The 23,107-nt window shown below is 33.1% G+C and overlaps 1 protein-coding gene and 1 non-coding gene across 5 annotated transcripts in view; both read right to left on the bottom strand.

The window, feature by feature from the left end:
* The window catches only part of LOC135831569 (putative polypeptide N-acetylgalactosaminyltransferase 9), a 113,566-nt gene extending 90,834 nt beyond the window's left edge, over positions 1-22,732 (bottom strand). For 2 of the 4 annotated variants that reach the window (XM_065344164.1, XM_065344163.1), the window contains exon 1: positions 22,400-22,730. The gene's annotated coding sequence lies outside the window, so the exon portion shown is untranslated. Of the gene's footprint in view, positions 1-22,399 lie in introns of all 4 variants that reach the window. The other 2 variants (XM_065344167.1, XM_065344168.1) reach the window with 2 other exon arrangements.
* Positions 17,210-17,316, bottom strand: LOC135833519 (U6 spliceosomal RNA). Its single transcript, XR_010556487.1, has one exon. It is a non-coding gene; the product is annotated as a U6 spliceosomal RNA (small nuclear RNA).
* Positions 22,733-23,107: the final 375 nt, after the last annotated feature.

Here is a 23,107-nt window from a genome sequence, read left to right as displayed (position 1 = left end):
TTAAAATCACTAAACGTTACGAAAAAAATAACATTAAAGTAAAATTTTCCGAAAATGCATGAATGTAAAATTACTCAAAACAGCATTAAAACCACTAAAAGTCACCGAAAAATAATGAAATTTCGACGTTTGCCGGAAACGCATAAAAAACGCGTAAAAATGATGTGAACATGGCATTCTCAAAAAAACAATAAAATCACAGAAAATGACTAAAAATCAACGATACATATTTTAGCAAAATCCAGAAAAATTATCAAAAATTGTACGTATAAAAGATTGTGCTGAACCTTCACCTAAACACAGGAGTAAAAAGCATTTTTTTTTTCAACTATAAATTACCAAAACGTGATGAAATAGTAAAATTTTTCAAGAACGCAAGCGTGATCAAAATGATTTAAACATCCTCGAAAGGCATTAAAATCACTGAGATTTACCAAAAATCAACGAAATTTTATAGTAAAATTTGAGAAAATTCAACATAAGTTGCATAAAACATCCTTGAATAGTGATCTTCAAGCATTAAAATTAGATACTGTAAATTATCGAAAAATGATGAAGTTTTGGGAAATTTTCTAAAAATACTAGAAAAAGTAGGAAAATTGTGTCAAAATAATGTAAAAGTACTCTTAAAAAAGCAATAAAATCACAAAAAAATTATCAAAAAACACTGAAAATTTTAGTAAAATTTCTCAAAAATTCGCATGAAACAGAATTGAAAAACGAGTTAAAATGAAGTAAAAACTCTCAAAAAAAGCATTAAAATCATAAAAATGATTAAAATGACTGAAATTTCTGTAGAAGTTCACAAAAGTCAGCCAAAACTGCGGATCTAACATTGATTTTTCAATTTTTGATGAATTTTTGAAGATTTAAAAACTGTATGTTTGCGTTCAAAATGACCTTGTTGGTTCCCTTTCCGTCCAACATGAATTTATAAAAATCATATTTCAAGAGATCATATTCAATGAAATGGAATTGTGGGGGGGGGGGTGTTGAGAAAATCATAAAATCGCATAATACAAAATTGACCCATAAAAGCTCGCTCCAAAATACACGAAAGAAACAAAAAACAAGAAAAACATCCCTCGTTGAGGAGCCCAAAAAATTCATTTTCGAAATTTAATTACTATTACGGCATAAAAATACCAACATCAGACGGCTAACACACACAAGGTAAAAAAATACAAAAAAAGAAAGCCACCTCACACGTTCAACACAGACGATAAGACAACTGCCTCAATTAATTACAACGAAACAACATTTCCTGTAGAAAAACTCTGCTACTGCTTTTGTTAGTGAAAGCAAAAATGATGATAAATTCTGAATGCATATAGCTGAACTCGACAGTTTTAATGTAAAACGTTATGAAAATGAAAATACAGCGAAAAGTTGCATCTTTTAATACCTCGCCGGACTCGAATAAAATAACTGCGTTCAACATAGAGGTAGGTACTATATATTTCTAGGATGCGAATAGTACGTACCTACATACTGTGGTATACGTAATTGACGTTTCTTTATTAAAGCAAAATTATAATGGTTTTCAAAGATAAGAAATTCCAGCATTTATTCGTTTCTTGTTTCAATTCCGCTTGCTGACTCGATGAAAAGACATATACAAAAACAAAAGAGCGGGGAGAGGATCAAAATTCAAAACCATCTCGTTGGGTCACCAAAACCTTTCTCATTATGCATAAAAACGTGTTTTAAAAAAAAAACCTTAACGAAAAGAAACACTTTTAAATTATTATTTTCCAACTGCTCGACGAAATTTTCTTTTTAAATTTATCAACGTACATAATGTCAAAGTTTTCAGACCTATAATACGTTTTTTTTTCTATTTTCACGATACCATTGAAGCGGAAAATATGGGACACCGAACATATCGCACATACAGCGAAACGACGACCAACAAATTTGCGCCCCATGTGACATTTGCTCGTTGGAAAATTCGTCCATATCGACTCGAACGTTTACAATTAAAGCGAATCTAATGAAAAATAGACCGAAAAGAACATTCAACTTTGAAATCTTTATCTGATTTAAATTCGAAATGAAAAATGGCGAACTATACCGGTCAATCAAATCGCTAATAAAAATTAAAAGAAGATAGCCTCGGGTTTGTTTTACTTTCACGCTCAAACTTTTATAATTTACGATTGTAATTATTTCTTCTTTTCTACCTGGAGAAGTTGAAATACAACCTTAAAACATCATCTGCGATATATCATTTGCGCAGGGGAAATGGAAATATTCTTATATTCCATGGTGACATCCTGACATGGGACATCGTACAGGCTATTAACGTATATACCTACCTAAAAATTTCATCTTAAGTAGGTATTAAGTACTGTTTCCGCTCCATTTCGTGGTTAATTTTACAATCTACGAGTATACTTTGACAAGCGGTGGAAATTTTCGATTTTTTTTCACTTCTTGGACCGAAGTAGCTATAAAATATGATCGGATTTTTTTTCCTTTTCGTCGTTAATTTCGATCATTATTTTCTCATCTCAACTAGGTAGGTATGCGATACCTCATTTGTATATATTCGTCGCTAGCTGAATCACTATCAATAATACCGATACGAGTATAAAAATATGCTAATCCATCATCAAGAACAGTATATCTATCTACCTGTAAATTGAATTAGGTATTTCGTTGTCGTTCCGCGTGATGTAAATTTTCAAATCATTTAATATTTATTTCCAAATCCGCGACCGACGCGTATACCTATTTATTTCTTAGCAGGTGCGCTGTACTCACGAGGAAACAATCACTACCGAGAGAAAAATAGTATACAAGGTTATCGGTCACACTACAATACCATCTGTCTCAAAACTTTTTTTCATTTACAAGTTGCAAAATAAAAACATAAACTTTCGCACATGTTACCAATTGAAGCAAAAAAAGAGCTACCTAGACGAACGATGAACTAAAAAAAAAAGAATAAGTTGTAGTATTTTTTAAACATTACGTTATAAGTTTCACGTAATAAGTAATTTATACGGTTAACTAATTCTAATACCGAGTAATTATTATGGATTTAATCGTCGGTAATATTTCAACAACCATATACTCGTTGAAAAAGTACCTACTTCATTAAAACGCTACAGTTAGTTAATGGGGTTATTTGCGGTAATTTTCGCTACCTATCACCTCAACCTTTTTATTGTCAATTACTAACGACTTTTATAACTCTATCGAATTACCTACCAGAGTGAACTTCATCACGATGCGACCGTATTTTTTAATTAAGCGTGCAATTTTTGAGGAGTTTTTCTCAATTTTACGAGTTGAAAAATGGTTTCACGCGAAGATAATTTAACCAAGTTTTCGATCACTTGAAATTGGAAATTTTATTGCTCAACTTTTGAAATTTTTTTCACGTGTTTCTATTTTAACCGAGAGTCATAAAAACACCTTCTGGCTCTCGAGAAAGTAAAAACGGTCGAAAAACTAAAAAATTAAAGTCGTTTCAAAAAAATATGTAAGTAAAATGATTCACCCAAATACACTCAATTTTTCAGAAGTGCAATTTTTTGGAATAGTTCGGACAATTCGTCACTTTTCTGAGGGCTAAAGGGTGTTTTTTTTTCAATTATTTTTGACCTGAACCCATCATACTTAAAAAAGAAACAAAAAGTACTAAAAATTACATATGTTTCAAAATTTTTATCAATTTTTGGAACGTTCACTGGAGCTTATCTGTCCACCATCAAAACTTCAACTTATTTAAAATTTCGGTGGAAAAATGCAAAAATTGTTCGTCCTATTCATCATCTGAGACAAGCCCCTGCCTGAGTCTAAAAATACAAAAAATTGATAAAAATTCAATTTAACAACTCCGAAAAATCGAATTTCGATCGTGATCAATAAAAAAGAGGGCATTAGTCCGAAAAAAACAACTTGCATTTATTTTGGTTGTATTAAATTTGCTTATTCGAAAATTTAAAAAAAAATTTCACGTTTCAATAGCAGGTGTACCTATCAAAAAAAAAATTAAATAACTTTGATAATAGGTACCAGGGTACCTATTGTATTTTAAATTTCGAAATGTCCTATTTGTATTTTCAACACAAACCCGCCATTCTTACTCCAAAAATTCGTTTAAAAAATTCACAACCAAGAACTCCAATCCACTCCAAAATTTACGTAATGTATCAGATTTCTCTACAAGATCAAGACAACTTGCAATTTTTAAACAAATCTCGTCTCCGAAATTCATTTCAATTCAACTTTTTCAATTTCCATCGTCGTAGAACTTTTCGATAACCAAATTGAACTCGATTCTGTCTCCTCAAAATGCACAGATTCCATTCAACGAATAAGTATATGTATATTCTTGGAAAAATGTTTTTTAAAAAATCGTAAATCACAATTTGAAAGATTATACAGATTGCATATGCAATCAATTCGAATTTCCCAAGTTTGGTTTTACATTAACCATCGACAGAGGTTATTTCAATATTAGTATAACAACTTTATACCGTCGTCGTGTCGCATCGATGTAGAAAACTTTTCAACTCAATACTCGAGAAACCAGCAAAAAAAGCGTCATTTACGCAACTTTACATCATTTATTCGATATTCAGCGAGTATTTTTCGATAATTCATCGCCTCGTATACATACGAATAACCAACTCTACCAACGTACGTACTCGTATAGTACGAGCAATTTTCAACGATAAATTTTGGCAACGTATCCGTTCACTTTCTTTCGATAACTTGAAAATGAAAACTTACTTCAGCAATATAACTCAAATACCTACGTACTGTAAAGACAATTGATGGTAAATCTATTACCTCGATAACTCTTCGCACAAACGATTTTCCAAATTGTTTATGAGTAAAAGTCCGTTCTTTTCCTCTTAATTCTAAATCACCTGATATGTCTTCGTGATGGGTAGAAGAAGCAGGGAAATGGAGATACCAAAAGCACGTTACATAACTTTCAAAACCATAGAGTAATTTTTCCAGAAATAATTTCGATTCGCTGACAATACTGTTAGAGAGATACATTTGTCACAATATTCTCCAATTTCAACTCTACACAGTTAAAAAATCAATTTAAACTTCCTTCTTAACCGTATAAACCGAGAACTTACGTAGATTGAATGAATCCAAGTGCCGAATCGTAGCCGGTTAAAAACTCGGCCATCTTCATAAAATTTCCACAACACGTAGAAGAAAATATCGTAGGCTATATTTTGTCGTCGAGAATATTTCACTATTCGAAAGTTCAGTAGGCTGCCATCTACAGCACCATCCACGAGACGAAAAAAAATAACCATACTTATAGATGCCAATAATGACGATTGTTTTGTGGTTTACTTCTTAATGTTTTAGGGTTTCGGATATGTCACGGATCATCGAGATTATTCATATCTACACGCGAAGAATGCAGAAAAAAATCTGTCTAAAATGCGAGAAATTTGCTATTAATAAGACTGACATCGATCTAAGTAATACTTTTGACACCTATACCACAACGAAGAAATCAACTCGACAATATCTTCATAGGGCAAATACAGGAAGGTGATTTTCGTTTGTTTTTCCTTCATCAATAATAATACAAACGAACCAAAAATTTTTCATTTTTTTCTTCGCCAAAATGCCACACTAAAAAAAAGTAGTCCGCAGATACTCTAGAAAAAAAAACAAGAACAAGCAACATTTTTAAACCATTTGTGTCGTCGTTCGTTTCCCACGCGCAAAATACTTCCTACCTTAGGTCAACAGCATTTTTTACTTCGGCAGGTATTTATTTTTTAATACTTTACATTTATTATTTCTTTCTTACTCGTTTGTTTATGTTTATTTTGAATATAATAAGTAGGTAGGTACCTGCTTAAAGTTTTGTCAATACAAAAGGAAAATAATATCGTAATATTTTTTCCACCGTTGATTCTTTTCAATTTTTTCCCTCGAGTTTTTCTTTTAAAAATATTTACCAAAAAAATTCAACCACCGAGCTAGAAAAAAATTCATCTCTATAATTTTATTTCACTGCGAGGATCTTAATCATTCGATGATAACGAATTAATTAGAGTACGATTCCACATTTTCATTATTAACTTAGGTGTACGCGTTTTGTTCATAATGTGTTTGAGTTTTTAACATCAAATTAAAAACCCATAACGCTGAGCTTTGCGCCGAGTCGACGAAGGATGGCATCGGTTTCATCGTCGGTATACAAAATGCAATTAAAATCACACTACGAAAAGCCTGGTCGTCGTTTTACCATCTCATTCAAATTAGTCAACAATATAACGACGACTATACGAAACTGATTTAAATAATGACAACCGCCACCGCGCGTTTAATTATTACAAATCAAATTAACAACCTTCATAAAAACGTATTCTTATCGTGTTAAATACGTTAATTGATTCCGACGACGCAAATGACACTTTTTTAAACAAAACAAAATTTATATCGTACGAGTAGGGTAATTTACTCCGCGTTAAATTACATAACGTATCCTTACAATGTACATACACATAACGTGCTCGATGATCGTTTCGAATTTTCATACAACAAATTTTCCTCATGGTGATTTATGACCGCGAAAAATGGTCGCTGGAAAAGTCCCTGTATCAAGTTTTCGGACCTACTCATATTGGTATAAATAGTAGGTATGTTGTGTATTAGTATTTGAAAATGCAAATTGTTCGTGACCTTTTAATTTCATCATTAACCTCAATAACCTTCCGCCAAGTAAGAAAGATTCAATAAGAAACGTTAGCAACCGAAGAATATAAATCAACTTTCTAATTACCTCTTGATCTTTGGATAAAAAATGAATCTTGTGTTCGAGGAACACATGCTCGTATCGTACAAATATGTACGCATTTTGGACGTATAGTTTCTTTTGTACACCTTGGTCGTCAAACCGATTAAGAAAATCATTTATGAAAATTTTGAGAACTACGCGAGAAAATCCAATGAGGTATAAAGCTATTAAAAATGAATAATAAATAGCATTAAGTGGAACAAGCTCTCCGTAGAGCATGATATTCATCGAATTTTTCGATACAATTCTAGGAAACTGGTTCCTTCGGCGATATTTTCGAGATAGCTGATTCTCTTTTCAATGTTGAATTTCATTCTAGGCTCAAAACTGATCTCAAATAGGAAGGGAGGGAAGTTCATGTTACCAAAATGATGAATTTTCCAAACGAACAATAGGTTTTTGAAGTTGTAGAATCCGTTTTCTGGAGTTGACATTTTCAAACTTATATTACAATTTTCACCGAAAGTCTGATTTTAAATTGAATAGAGAAATGAAAATGTTTAATCGAATTAAATTTTCTAAATCCCCCCGTCGTTTTTCAGTTTACATTTAAGGCAAAATTTCACGTAAGTAAGTAAAATTTTGTAATTTTTCTTATAAGTGAATATTGCACCTAACATTTTCTGCAAAGGGCACAAAAAAAAATACATCGGATTACTCCATGTCCAATGCGCCTGATTTTGGATTTAGGTCCTTCGATTTTACTCAACCTCGCATTAGGCAAGAAAAAAAATTATTGGCATTGATCCTTCCCTCCCCTCTAACCCCTTCGGAAAAATAAGGTAGTGTTTGCTTTGCTTCTTTTTTCAGCAGTTGAAATTTCTCGTCATAAGCTTAACTTTGGAGTCAAATTGTTCGGGAACGTTTGCAGTCTGTTCATAGGTACTTGGAGAACGCATTCAAAAATATCCACCAAAAATTTCCAATATTCAAAGTTGAACTTTTTTTTAGAAAACTCAATTTTCGCACCGATCTGTATTGTGATGGGATCTGCAAAACAAATTGTGGTCAAAATGAAAAAAAAACGTCAAATATCGTGGGGCATATCGTTTCATGAGTTTTCGAGAGCACCGAATACAAATATTGACTCTTTTTTTTGTTTTGGCCCTTCCAAAGCCTCCAGTGGTTCTCAACATTTCCCAGAAATTGAAGAAATTGATCACTAAGATAATATGTACATATAAGGTAAAGTACCAGTTTTGGATCACCTTTTTTAAAAAATTCTGTAGGGCGTAAATTTCCACATTTTTCAAATTTTATCATGTGCTTGTAAAGGAAACCTTCCTCCACAAAATATTGGAAAAAAATTTTTGTTCGAAACTGAAGTCTGGGGGGCTGTTTTCGCAACCCTCTGGCTCAGTTGCGGTTATTTCAGCCATATTGTAAAATTGTACTCATATATCGAAAGAAGGTAGCCCTCCATAACAACCTATCACTGGGGAAAATGTCAATGTTTCACGGATAAAAAGTTACAGGGAAAAAATCTAAGACCCAAAAAGTACCAATTGTGGATCAAAAATTTCCGATCCACAAGCGGGCCCTTATAAATCAAGGATGCATTTTAATAGCAATTTTTTTGAAATTTTTCAAACTAAAGGTTATATTTTTCCAAACTTACGTTTAGCTTCACCGATTTTTATATTCTTACATATTGCATTTTATTTGGAATTTGAGAGAGTAGCTAAAAATTCAATGAAAAAAATGAGTACCACTTGCGGATCGAAAATTTTAGGGGCTTGGTTGCGGATCAAAAATTTTAGGCCCGCTTGCAGATCAAAAATAAATTCACGAAATTCCAATCAATTGCGAATGATTATCATTGCACATCATCAAACGATAAGTTTATAGCCTGGGTTTGATATGCATTGACATAAATTTGGCGAATTATTCATAAATTTGATCGTGTTGGAACAAATGCCTATCAAATTGCTCACTCACATTCTCCACTCATGAAACATTGAAATTTTCAAAGAAGGCACTGCTCACTTAATCACTTTTTCAGAAAAAAATAGCACATTTTATATTTTTTTTGAATTTTTGAAATTACACATCAAAATTTTTACCCAAAATTTTTCACACCATTATCAATTACACTAGGCAACAATTTTTGACCTTTTTTTTGTTTTCGGGTTGAAAATGGGCTTAATCGATAGTTTAGACCCTAAAACAAAAAACAGAGTGGGATTTTTCAATTTGAGTTGTTTTTGTGGTCAGGAGAGATGATCAAAGTTGCAAAAATGGCCGTTTTTGCCTTATTTCACGAGTTTGTGGTGACATCAGTATTATGTTTCAAAAAAAAACAAGGTCATATTCGGATTCTACGCACTTTTTTAAGTAAACATCTTTACCGGATTTTTGATTTTCGAACATTCAAGCGCACACGGAAGATTTTCATTTAAAACACGAGATTTTTACTGCACGAGAGCCTCGCCCGCGCGAACACGGTTCCGCGCCACGAGTACGTCGTGGAGTAACGCCAGCGTTTCGCGCTCCGAGTTTTAAAATATGTTTCAAACAAAAATCTTCCGTATACGCTTGAATGTTCGAAAATCAAAAATCCGGTAAAGATGTTTACTTAAAAAAGTGCGTAGAATCCGAATATGACCTTGGTTTTTTTTGAAACATGATACTGATGTCGCCACAAACTCGTGAAATAAGGCAAAAACGGCCATTTTTGCAACTTTGATCATCTCTCCTGACTACAAAAACAACTCAAATTGAAAAACCTCACTCTGTTTTTTGTTTTAGGGTCCAAAGTATCGATTAAGCCCATTTTCAACCCGAAAACAAATATGCCGTTGCCTAGTGTTATTATTTTTTCCGCACCCAAAAAACTTTTTTTTGTTGAACTTGTTGTTTTTGTGCTGTACGGATGTCACAGAAAAAGATATCACTTCATATTTTCATTTTTCACAATTTGGAACGCCACAAAATGAAGATCCATAACTGGGTATGGGATCCGCAACTGGTACTTTACCTTAATAACATTTCTTCAAAAAAATTAAAATTTACAGATCGGAACAAGCGAGTGGCAACTGAAAATACAAAATTTTGAGCAGAGATAGACAAGTTCAACCTGAATCGATTTTATATTCTATTTGACAATTTTTGCATCGCAAATTCGGTTTTTGAGAAATCAAAAGCCCTACAAAAAAAAAGAAAGAAATCTGATAAATTATGAATTTTTCTACCTCTGCAGGGTTCATCATCAAAATTGATACAAAATTTGGTTCAGAGGTTCTTCAAAAAGTCTCTGGACAATTCTGTCTGTCTCTGTACACAGGCCACAGCTTCAAAGAGGAGGACGAGGCGGCACTACTGTGAGAAGTACCATAAAGTAAAACATAATTAAAACCATGCGTAATCAGCAAAAAATTTGCTACAACTATACCAGCAGCAAGACATGGAAGAGAGAAACCCCCTCAAAATCCTCTTCAATTAGAGTATTTCAAACGAATCGTTGTAGCATGCGTTCGAGCCAATTAGAGCTTTCATAAACCAGCCATTCGACGCGATTAACTTTTTAAAAGCGTTAAGAAACGTAAACAAAGAGTTATTTTCATTTCAATCAAAACGAAAACAACCACAAAGCAAAAACATTAAGTACACAAATTGGACTGAAGCTAATCGCGTACCTCTTTTCAAGTTTACAGCTTAAAATTTACACAAGCGCAAAGTGGCTAAACCATATTTACTTACGGTATAAAAATTTCATTCGTAGTACTCGTATTAGAGCAAACTGTAAACTAAGTTCATACATTGCATCAAACTACCAAATAATTATGTCGAAAATTGGAAAGATCATCGCCCCAATCAGTATAACTTTTTCAGCAACGTGAATTAAAATACGTTGGCAAAGTTGTAAAGAGAATAAGTGCAGAAAACTTTCGAAAATATCGATTAAATATTTCTTCAATCGAGCAAATAATGCGTGCTTCAAATCGCATTCTGATTGAATTCGAGTACTCGCGTACATGATCAGTTTACACAAATCGAGTCTCAAGAGGTAAAAAAAACATAACATTTTCTTATAGGTCTACGAGATTACCTAATACTGCAGTAGCATGGCAGAAAAAGAACGACGGTAAAAGAAACATTAGAGCCTACCAATCTCTTCTATCGTTTCCAACATCTAAATAAAAAGCTCACGCGAAGAGAAATAGGTTTTTGAAAACGTTGATTTTTCACCTTGTTTTCCGAGGGGTATTGCCAAAAAAAGATTTCCACGAATAGGTGCGCCAAAAATCTTACACTTTCAAGAACCGAATACTATTGTTAGTGAGTGTTATTTCGAATTTAATAATCTTCGGCTAAATTTCACCAATCAAAGTACTTCGTTCAGATGACTATGTCTTAGGCAAATCAAAAATGCTCGTCAACCTCGCCCTCTCTTTTTCCTTCTAACACAGCTCATCGATTTTTTTCCAAAATTGAAAAAAAATCTCGTATAAGTAAACAGTTTTGACATCATTTCTTTTCCACTGGCATTTTAAAATTATTTTAGCAGTGATGGAAATTGTATAATCGATATGAAATTTATTTCATCGCCTTCTACGATGCCAACTGAATGCATTATGTGTTATGTGTTCGAATTATGATGTATAAAAATTCTGACAGCTGATAAATTACAATACATACAACGCGACGAATTTAGCCCTAGTGAATTTATCGAGCTGCCATAATAAAGTACTCTAGATCCAAAAAAAGACAGCACTCACGAGTAGATTGGAATCGAGCTACCGCGACCGCCAGTTTTGATAAAGATTTATTGGAAAATCGATAATATATAATCTGGTATCATTAAAGAGATCATCGTCTGAGTGTAATTAACCTTGGCTCGTAAAAAATGCGAATAATTTGTCTGGTCGAATATTTGGCATTGTGCTCGAGTGACATATATTCTCAAAAAGCGGCGCCGCGCCGCCTATTGTTAGTATATGTTATTTGAGAGCGGTTTTCTGTGTATTTTCTTGATGCTTTACTTACTTGTTAAACGACGAGAAGTGCGACTGTTTTTGATGGCAGAGGTGAAAGGATTTTAATTGGAATGGTTTAGTATGTTGTGGGATGGTTTTATAATGTTTTACGCCATGTAATTACCCTTATAATACCCGCCAAACGGAGCTGCAAAGTGCAATGAAATTTCCCACATTGTAAACTGTTTACCGAGCGCATTTGTCAGCTCGTACAGGTGCATGAAAAATTATAGGCCTATAGTCGAGATGAAATGGTGAAAATAAATTGTGTTCAACGATTGCCTTGAATTTATCAGACTCGGACAAATTAACTGTATTTTTTCCTGTCGGCATATAAATCAAAAAATAGGTATATAACAAAGGTCATGCTAGGTCATCGCGTATACTCCTAGTCAGCTATTGTTTGCTGCCCACCCTATACGTATATACAAAATGCAAGAGGTTCGGAAGAATAAATCGTATAGTGTGATTCGTTGGTACAGTTAACATACCGTGGTGAGTTTATTGGTTCAAATATTGGACTATGCAGTGAGATGCTAATGATCGTAAATTACCTAGATTGTGATGGATTTTATTCCACTCAAAGTGACATCTGTTTTTTTATGTGATGGTTGACCGATGGTGAATTTTTAGTTTGGGATTATCTATTTTGAGAGGCACAAAAAAAATCGAATATGTGTTTTTGATGATGCTGAACTTCCCGAGATGTGTTTGCTGTACTTTTTTCAGATTCATAAAAAATGACCAAAACCCCATAGTCAGTCTTTAAAAATTAAGCTTTTCATAAATTTTACTTTTGAAAGCATTTTAAAAAGATCTTGAATCTCATTTGATTTTTTTTCTCAATTAGCACTAAAAATCACTGAATACTATCAAAACATGATAAAATTTTGGTAAAATTTGACAAAATTGAGAACTTCTAAAAATCTAGTAACAGCTTTAAAAACACTGATTATTTATTACCAAAAGGTGATGAAAAGTCATGACAAAAATGCATGAAAAAGGGTTGAAATGATGTAAATGTATTCAAAAAAGCATCAAAATTACAGAATATTATCCAAAAAAACAATCCAAAATTATGTACTCAAGAATATAAACAAAATGTCAAGATAAATGAAATTTCGATAAAATTTGTCAAAACGTAAGAAAAACTGCATGTAACATTTCAGGGCTCGTAACTTTTTTTTCCAAAAAAAAAGTACCTTCAGCAACCAAAAAAGCTCGAAAAAGTAACAAAAAAAAAAGAACTTAACATGATCAAAGCATTTTAATGCGGAGAAAAAAAAACACTGTAAAAACCAGAACTACTCATTTTCAACTAAAATCTAACAATAGAAACTTGCACAATTTTGGCAAAAAGCAGAATTTTTTAGCAATAATTTTTTCGCATATTCTTCTGTCAAAATTGGCAATTTTGAACAAACTGAGAATTTTGCAATAATTTCTGACAAAAAACGAGATTTTTAACAATTTCAGCAAAAAAAAAGGGCTTTTTAACAATTTTTGGCAAAAAAAAGACGACACTTTTTGTAATTTTTAGCAGAAAATGAGACTTCAACCATTAATTTTAGCAAAAGGCAGGGCTTCTTAACAATTTTTGGCAGAAAAACGAAACTCTCTAACAATTTTGCTAAAAAGCGGGAATTTTTGACAATAAATTAGCAAAGTGCAAGTCTTCGGCTATTTTTGCAAAAAGCAGAACTTTTGGAAATTATTTGCAAAAAGTGATACATTTTGGCAAGTTTTAGCAAGAAGCGAAACTTTTTGTTAAAAACAAAGATATTAACATTTTTAGTAATAAGCACGAATGCTTGACAATGTTATTGGCAACAAAGTGATATTTTTTAGCAATTTTTGTCAAAAAAGTTGAGCTATTTTGCAACTTTATGGTAAAAAACAGGACGTTTTGGTAATTTCTGGCAAAAAGCTCAACTTTTGGAAACTTAATTTTAAGGAAAATGTGAGATTTCTTGGAAATTTCGCTAAAAAGCAACTTTTAAAATTTTAGAAAAAAATAAAGCTTTTTGTGAGAAATTGGATTTTTGAAAAATTAAAAAAAAAGTAACTTTGGTAACCAAAATTTCTGAAAAACAAATCAAAAGCTACTTTTAGTAATCAACGATTTTTGAATTGGGCTAATTTTTGTAGTTATCAAAAATGTTGGGGCACAAGCTCTCATTCAGTTTTAGAGCTAAACAAATCACCACGTTAAAAAAATGTTCAAAATGAAAGGAAATCTTGATTCTCAAAATTTCGAAAAATTCAAGCTCTCATACGTAAACCATAATTGAAATGTTTACTTCAATTTTTCAGTGAAAAAAATTGTTCAATCAGGGGAAGAGAATCAAGAATGTTCGCTGTGGTCTAATTCAACTGGTAATTTTCCTTTTCAAAATTTCTTGATTACGAAGTGAAGATAACAAAATTTCCTGACACATTTACAAAAGCGAAAGTCCGATTTTCCCAAGATTGGACACTCTGCTAGTACATTGCATCTGGTGTACTTCACACCATTTGCACTGGCGATATACTTGACGACACTGAGTCGTCAAAATAACCTACATACCATCGAACACACAAAAAAAACCCCTACATATGTGGTCTAAAACAAGAAGGTCGAAGGCTCACACTACTGACTTACACACTCTTCAAATTACACACAAGAGGTATAGGCGAAAAATCGCCAAGCGTTGAAAACACGAGTCCGGAGGCTGTTTTACGTCGGTGATTCGAACTCCGAAGCTCTTCCGAGGAAATGTTTTTTTACACGTTAATACGAACACTAAAAAGCTTTTAAATTTCACTACAATGTAAACCAACATAAAACATAATTTAACCTAAACTAAACCGAAATATATCGAATATTACTCTCGCAGCGAGAGAGATGCGCAAATGCCCTACAAAAAACAAACCATATAATGTACCTCTAATGTCTTGCCGAAATGACCTTGCCAACCTTTCATTATCTAGGTCATTGCTTCAATGGTAATCGTATTATCTATAAAACCGTACGTCTACGTATATATAAAATATACTTTCATTATTCTTTAAAACTAGTTCAAATATTATAAAAACATCGAACAATAAACGTCCAGTCAACAAAAAATGTCACTAAGTGTTAACCTTTTTCAAAGTTTTCCTTTATTCCTGGTCGTATTAAATTCACGATACGGTAAGTAGCCGCCTATAAAAAGGAAGTCGTTGGTAATAGCGCGCGACATTTAAAAAAATTCTATTCGATACAGGTCAGTTTTATTCCGAGACGCCTCAAACCATCTCATCGTGAGTAATTTCAATTACCTAACGAAAAAAGAAAATATTACACGATATTAATATCTTATGATAGAGGAGGAAAAAAGGTCATTATTTTACTCGTACTATGTATAAGAAAACGTCATCAACGCATAAAAAGATGAACCATTAGGTTTTTTTTCTCTCGATGTTTCTGAGAAGCGAAGATGAATCCATCTGGTCCATCTAACCAGGTAGGTACATTACATTCATTCCAGGTAAATCTGAACCCTTCTCTTCGCGCAGGCCAGGAATTAAAAAGCGACGAAGACGAACGTAAAAAAAAATTCCAATTCTGAATCAAGCACGAAACGATGAACTCGTTACATATTCAGAGATAGATATACTCGTACATTCGTGTCACTCGTAATGTTTTGAGTTTTCCATTCGAAATACACCTAAATAAACCTAGCAATTAAGTTAACTCGCAGGTATCAATTTATTTGAACCTTTTAACAATAATTCATTTCTATCACCGGCCTAAAACAATCATTCACTGTAAATTTATAATTATTTTAATAATATACCACACACTCCAGTTACCGGTTATGCAGCCGGGTATTCGAAAAGCCCAATTTTAAATCTAATAAATTCCAGACAAAATACATATTACGATGTAAGCGTATTAAGCTTCATCGCTGTGTATAACACACTCATACTCACATACAGAATGCCATGCAATAAAATGATACACTACGTACAACCCTACAATCTACATGCATCTTTAATTTTATGCAAACACCATACGCCCTTTTTAGCATACGGCCGTTTGAAATTACGTAATAATTATTCACACCACGACTACACCTGTATCAAAGATGACAAGATCGTATCTATTTTCATCAAAGCGGACATAATTTTTTTTTCAATTTTAATTCATTTCAGTATACTTTTGGTGTTGATTTCGTAATCGTAATACTTGATTTTTGCAGTACCTACTCATCACTCCAAAATCTCTGAGCAAATTTAATTTCAAATTTCTTCCAACACTGGTAGTGAAACTGAAATCGGAACACTTCCGCAAATGTCCAGGTTGTTTCAGGCACATTTTTCAAATCTCGACTCGACTCATTGCATATGCATTTCAGAACATGAGGCCAAAACTGAATAAAATGTCAGCAATAGGTATTCCTTTCAATTTCAGAAAAAGGCTTTATATTCCAACGGTAAAAAATAAATTCTGAGCTTAAACGACAGATCGACCGACGAACTGTGAAAACATTACACATTCAAAAACCTGAATTTAACCATATAAAATGTATTACCAGAGCAAAGCTTTCGAACAAATTTGGCAACTTAGTTGCATCTTATCCACAAATCGTCTACTCCATAATGATCAAATTTCATAACTCTCGTAATTTCATCATATCTCAAGAGACCTCAACAAGAATGAAGAAACAGCCGTTTCACTGGAGTGAAGATAAATAAATCCAATTTAAAATCGAAACTTTCGATCAATTTTTTCTTAAAGCCTGGTTCAGCGAAGTGTTTTAATTACAAATTCCTTCGAGATTAAAGAAACGATTTAAATCGAACTGCATCAAACTTACTACCTACCACAGCCCTTTGTCGACTGTTTCTATTTTTTTTTCAAATGAAAAACTCGAGAGACATTCGCAAATAAATAAAACCGAATAAATCATCTTCAATTTTTCAGCAAAAAAAAAAGTTTCAAATTAGTTTTCGAGTATTTCTATGCTCGATGACTCAACAATCGAGACATAAAATATTTAACAATGTTATCGCCCTACTGTGTTTTAGATGAGTGCTTTTTAAAATTTTACAGCATCGGTGGCGCCTATCTGCGAAATAGTCTCTTTATTTCATTGTAACATCCACTTAAAGCATCAAATTTCTGTTAGTTAACAAGCTGTAATACATTTTGAAGGAGTTTTGCGATATGAATAGCCTAAGGTCAAAACAATTTATACGATTTTGAAAAATAAAATGAAAATTGAAAAAGGAATTAATCAATTTTTTTGTTAGAATTGCTTCAAGAAGTTAATTTCTCTAACAACGCATTTCCTTAAACTTAACAGGAGTATTTGAGCTTAAAATAACACTGCCTATCTACCAACTGCTGAGCAACTAATTTCAAAAAAAAGAAAATTAAATATGAAATGAAAAACGATGACATAATATGGCAAAAAATGTGGAACGCTTCACGATTTTGCGTGTCATCCTTGCGCAGGGGCCATGCTAATCTTCTCTGTATCGTTCCAATTTTAGTATATGTACCGCCGAAGCGAGTACGGAGGCTAGACGTTTTCACGTTGTATATATACCAGCGTTTGGTGCGCGACACTTGATCTAAGAGAAGTAAACTATACCGTTTCGATGCGAGACGGGTCAGCGGGTGCAATGCTTCCAGCTCCACTTCCACTTCCATCAGGTCCACATGGATGATTTTTTTTCGAATCCGCAGATTGATTCTATCGTCAGCTCGAGTACCCAACTTCATATTTTCAAATTGTTTCAATTTTTTGGAAAATTTTTTCTAGCTTTCCTGATACGTATATTTAAAATTACATAAGTATTTCTGAGATTCTGAAATGACGCCCACGCAATTATTTTCAAGTTGATATAAAATACCTACCAAGTACCAATTCACAAATATTTTTCCACCTTTCTGCCAATTTCCCCTTTATATGTACGAAGAGTCATATAAATTTGAAATCCAGCCTTTTCCATTTACATTTACCTATAATTTGCAACTTTTGAAGACAAATCTGATCGAAAAAATTAGATTTCAAAAATTTCAACATTCAAGCAAAATAATTGCGAAAAGAACACATTTTAGTCCGTAGGGCATTTCTATTGTTAAATAGGAATCTAAATAGATTTCTAGGTATGGGGTTGAATTTGAAAACGAGTTTATAGTGTACATAACACTTTATTGGTTTCGAGACTTGACGTGATTTTTACAGACCGTTTTTCTGATGTCAGATTTGAATTCCACAAAAAATTTGAATTAAAAACAAAATTTGGAAAGGGTCAAAAATTGGATGGAAATGCGAACCAAAATTTTGAACGTATTTTTCTCGACGTCATGTTTTCAAAAAACTGCAAACAAAAGCAGAAACGCGATGAAAAAGTAAAAAAATAATAACGACAAAATTATTGAAATTTTTCACTCAACAACAAAATTTTTTCATTTTTCCAGTTTCGAATTAGCTCAATGTCTCATTCAGGGTCTATTCTAAGGCGCAGCTCCGCACATTTTGCGCAGTTCCAAAAAAAATGTGCGTACATTTTTCATTGTATTCATTTATTCATTCAATTTTGGACAAACACAAATGTCATAAAGATAGACGATGAATATGAGAAGTAAAATTTGTGTAAGTTCGGAAAATTAAAAAATTACCAAAAACCATGGATTTTTACTTCTTTGAAATCAACATTTTCAAAAGTTTTCGCCCTCGCTTCGCTCGTGCCAAATCATTTTCCCTTTGCACTCTCTAATTATAAGTTGAAGAGTAGAAAAATTGTCTTCTCATATTAGAAATAATGCTGTTTCACTTGAAATTTATCAAAAGAGGGTCTCTTCGCTCCTGTCAGTACCAGAAAGTCCTAATTTTTTGCTAAAATACCAATAAAAAAAGTCCTATTTTTCGTCAAAAATTCGTAAACAATTTGAAAATATAGGTACTTGTACTTAATTTTGTCCTGAAAAAATGAAGAGTTGTGAATTTTTGAGAGCTTTTGCCCTCGAATCCCTACTTTTAAAAATGTTTTAATTTCCTGAAAACAAAAAATTTTGAAACCATGAAAATTATCTTTCTGCATCAAGATTGATCTTGTTTTGCGTTTCGAATTATCATTTTTTCACACCTTTCGCCTTCGCTTGGCTCGGGCTAGATCATTTTTCTTTTATTTTCTCTGGCCAAAGTTAGTGAAGAGTAAAAAAATTGACTTCTTGCATTAAAAATAGGTACAAGGGTCATATTTATAGACTTTACTTAGGAATTGGTTGGCTACGTAATGATTTTTAAAGTCAATTTTCCAGTCATGATTGAATTTTTAAAAGTGAATCTATCATTAAATTGAGTGATTGGATCCTAAAGAATTGAAGGGTTTAATTCCAAGTCGGCCTAAGTCCATTTTTTCCGTTTCGAGAAAAACACAAATAAGTGTTTTTCTCGCCCTTCCGCTTCAATAATAAATGATGTGATTATATGGTTGTGAAGCTTGATCTTTCTGCTTTAAAGTACAGTATTGGTATTTTTTTAATTTTGCGTATTTTCAGCTCCAGAGCGCGTCATACAGTCAAAAAAAGTGGACTTAGGCCCATTTGGAATTATCTGATGTTAAAAATTTCGAAAAAGAGCTGAAAAACGCGTTTTTTCAAAAAAAAATTCACGAATCATTAATTTAATACATTTCTGAAACAATTTCATTCGAAGCACCTTCAAATTTCGTCTCTCGAAAATCGTTGAAAAACTTGAAAAAAAACCGGCACAACCGCACTTGTATACAAATACTCTTAAAAAATGTATGATTTAGGCCACTTTGGAATAATCAGCTGTTTTTTTGAGCCGGCAAAACAGCGCTCCTGAGCGAAAAAAGTAACGCCAGGTGTTGGGACAAGGTGATAAAGGTGTTAACCGACCTGTACCACCAGATGGCGCTGCTAACTCAAAATTCAAAAATGATAAAAATGGACTTAGGCCGACTTGGAATTAAACCCTTCAATTCATATAATTTTAAAAATATGAAATTTTTAATTCGTTTTCTAGAAAAATTGAAAAGAAATCCACTACTTAGCTGAGCAGTTCCTATAAGTAACGTTTATAAATATGACCCTTAATGTTGTTTTACTTCTGAAAAATCATTAATTTTCAAAAGCTTTTGCCCTCGCTTTGCTCGATTATTTTTTAATCCGTCGCATAGTGAGCTACTATGTTTGCGCAGCTCCAAATTTTCCTTAGAATAGGCCCTGGCTCTCAATCTCATGGAATGGAACTTTGGTTATCTTTAACCTGAAATTCCAAAATTGATTTTTTTCTAAATTGAAAACTCACACGAATTTCATCAAAAACATTTTGCGATTTATCGAGAAAAAAAAACAAATAAACTTTTAAAAGCATTTTTTATCAGCTTCATTTTTTTTTTTTTTACAAAATTCATTTCAAAAGTTGTGGTTCTGATTTTCAAAATATTTTCAAATGATAGATAATAATTGTTGGTTTTAGAGGAATTTAGCATGATTCATGTTGAATTCCTCGTTTGATTTTTTTTTTTTTAATAGAAATGAGAACTAATTTTGAACAACCTTCTAATTTTACACGTTAATATCGAACTAACCTCAAAATTTTTTCAAATGAAAATCGAAATTGAATTTCATACTTGACCCTCCCTTATCAAAGTTTTCAAACTCGAAGCGTTAAAATTCCTTTGGGCGTCAAATAGTCAATTTTCCTCTAGAAAGTAAACTATAGATGATCGAAAAATGATGAGTAATGAGCCCTCAGAACTTTTTGTTGAGATTTTGTTTAGCCTGTTTCTGATCAATTTTTTCCAATGTAAGAAATCCTCGACGACATTTTAGAGCACCATCTTGGAAAATAGGGCTGCACTGGCATCAGAAAAAGCTTCATAATTCGGAATCGGAAGAATTCATTTCCTACAGAGCCCTACAAGGCTACAAGTACGGCTGGCTCCTTAAACCACTGATGCTAATGAATGACCACTGACCACATTTCAGTTTTTACAGACGTTACTCAAGTGTTAATCAAGTGATTAGCATTTAGTTACAAATAACTAATAAGAATTAACATTTTCCAAACACGATATCATTAATAATTGAAGATATTGTTTACTAATTAGCTGCTTAGTTATATGTACTTATCAACTTAAGACATTCAAACAGGCACTGAATCCGCTTTTAAGCTTTGATGTTCGATACCTCAACAGTCCCAATTTGGAAAATTGTGAGGTGTTCAACTATACCTACTTGATTAGCCCTAAAATTATTCGAAAGTTGGCCAAATAATTGAAGATAGGAGTTAATTTCAACAAACAAACGACGTATTCAGGCACAAAATGCTCTCATATTCGTATCACAAATTTAGAAGCATTTCGACTGACGGATGGGGCTAGATGGAGCGAGCTATTGAGTAGTCATCTAGTCAATTTCGACGTAACATGAATCAAAAACAATCCCCTTACGTGTACCTTTACCAGTAGGAATGTTAGAAACACGTCACGATGAATTTATCGCACTGATAACGTTCAATATTATTTTCACCAGCATGAGTAGTACTTGTATACAACGTGGTTGTCGAATGTCGAACTCGAAGCATCAACAGAGTAAGAAAGTTGTACATCGCATGCACATATTTTGTATTGTACATCGAATCCTATACCTACAATGTTTTTTCAAGCAGGCTACAAAATTCCATCGAGTATTTACTTTCTTTAAATTACCTGCCTAGGTTTTGTATGCTGACTGAATACACATTTCGGTAATTCTCCATCGAGTATTTCCCTCTTTTTTCAATTCTTAAAAAATTATGCAGACGTACACGTAGTACTGAGATGAGACGAGTAGACATTTATAAGGGAAATCATAACCGAGAAATTCTTGGTAAATATAAACAAAGCACATTAGTTTAAACGACGTTGATGATAGTCTTTAAATTACTCTCCTTAGCGTAAACATATCCATTAATTTACTTTTACCTCACCACGACGTTTGGTCATTTTCAAAATATAACTCATTAGAAATAGTATAGAGTTCGACTTTAGGAACGAATTTACCCAGTTTTATCCTTTCATTTTGTACCAAACCATCGATAAAAAATCTTCTTATCACGAATAACCCGGTATTCCTCGATTGATAAAAACCAAACAAGAAGATTTCTCTAATGAAGTAACTATATACCTACTGAAGTACTGATATTTAAAAAATTCATTCCCATTCCAATGGTAGGTATTCCATCAAGAGTTATCTTCTTGATGAAACGATGAACGATAAGATAACAATTAACGATCAGTCGATCATTTCCATCGCCTGATTAGAAACTCCAAGGCAGAGTAAAACGTAAGACGATGATTTTCCATTTCCATGAAAAATGCAAACTGTATACTAGACACTAGTTTGCTTTTCTCGTTGCTAGATTATTACGGTAAATTTTAGTATATCGGTGAAATGAAGAAACCATTTACACCGTTTATAGTTTAAGAGACAAAGGCGACAACTAAACTTAAAAATTTAACAAGTAAGTCCGGCATGAATCGATTTTCAACAACTTGCTTCGATTGCAAGACCATAACACGTACTGTACTCGTATCAGTTGATAACGCTCGTATTGAGTATAAAATATGTAGTTTTTACCTTTTACTGGAGATTCTGACGAAAACCATTACTCATCATCGGTCCAAAACGAAATATCCGCGATCTGAAGTAAACAAAGTCCGTCGAAGAATCACCACAACACTTACACCAATATAAAACGTAATTACCTTACGAAATAAACAATGAAAAAATACTTAAACACGTGCTTAAAGTTAAAAGTAAATCGCGTCGTCAAAGAAACATCCGTAAACAAACTAACACGTTCTCATTCGCCACATCGGAACACGAAACTGAGAAAAAAATGTACACACCAGCACAAATGCCGAGCAACCAAGTATAATATTGTATGTAATTGCAATCTATGCTATGGTTTAGGAAACCATTGAGAAGCGAGAGAGGAAGAAAGATGATCGCGCAGTCTACCCTACCGCACCGCGCACCGAACTACTCCACACACCGCGTGTAAAGATGAATCCAGACGACCGACGTGTATTGTAAAGTGGTAGCACGGGAGGGGTGAAGGGCAAGCAAGGCCATGCGCAAGTGCAAGAGTAATGTCCGATCAACCGATGACCATCTTTCTTACACTCATTGGAGTTCATTACTTTGTCTCTTTTTACTGGTTTTTACTCATTACCGAAGCTGGTTACTGGTTCCTCATTTTTTTTTCATCCCCATCCCCAAGCTGTGTGCATTTTATTTTTTCTTTGTTGCCAATTGTTCATGCTGAACTATTGCATTGCATTG

Source organism: Planococcus citri, chromosome 1, assembly GCF_950023065.1.
Source record: "Planococcus citri chromosome 1, ihPlaCitr1.1, whole genome shotgun sequence".
Taxonomy (NCBI): Eukaryota; Metazoa; Arthropoda; class Insecta; order Hemiptera; family Pseudococcidae; genus Planococcus; species Planococcus citri.
Note: the sequence above shows the minus strand (reverse complement) of the source record. Positions and strands in the feature narration are given on the sequence as shown.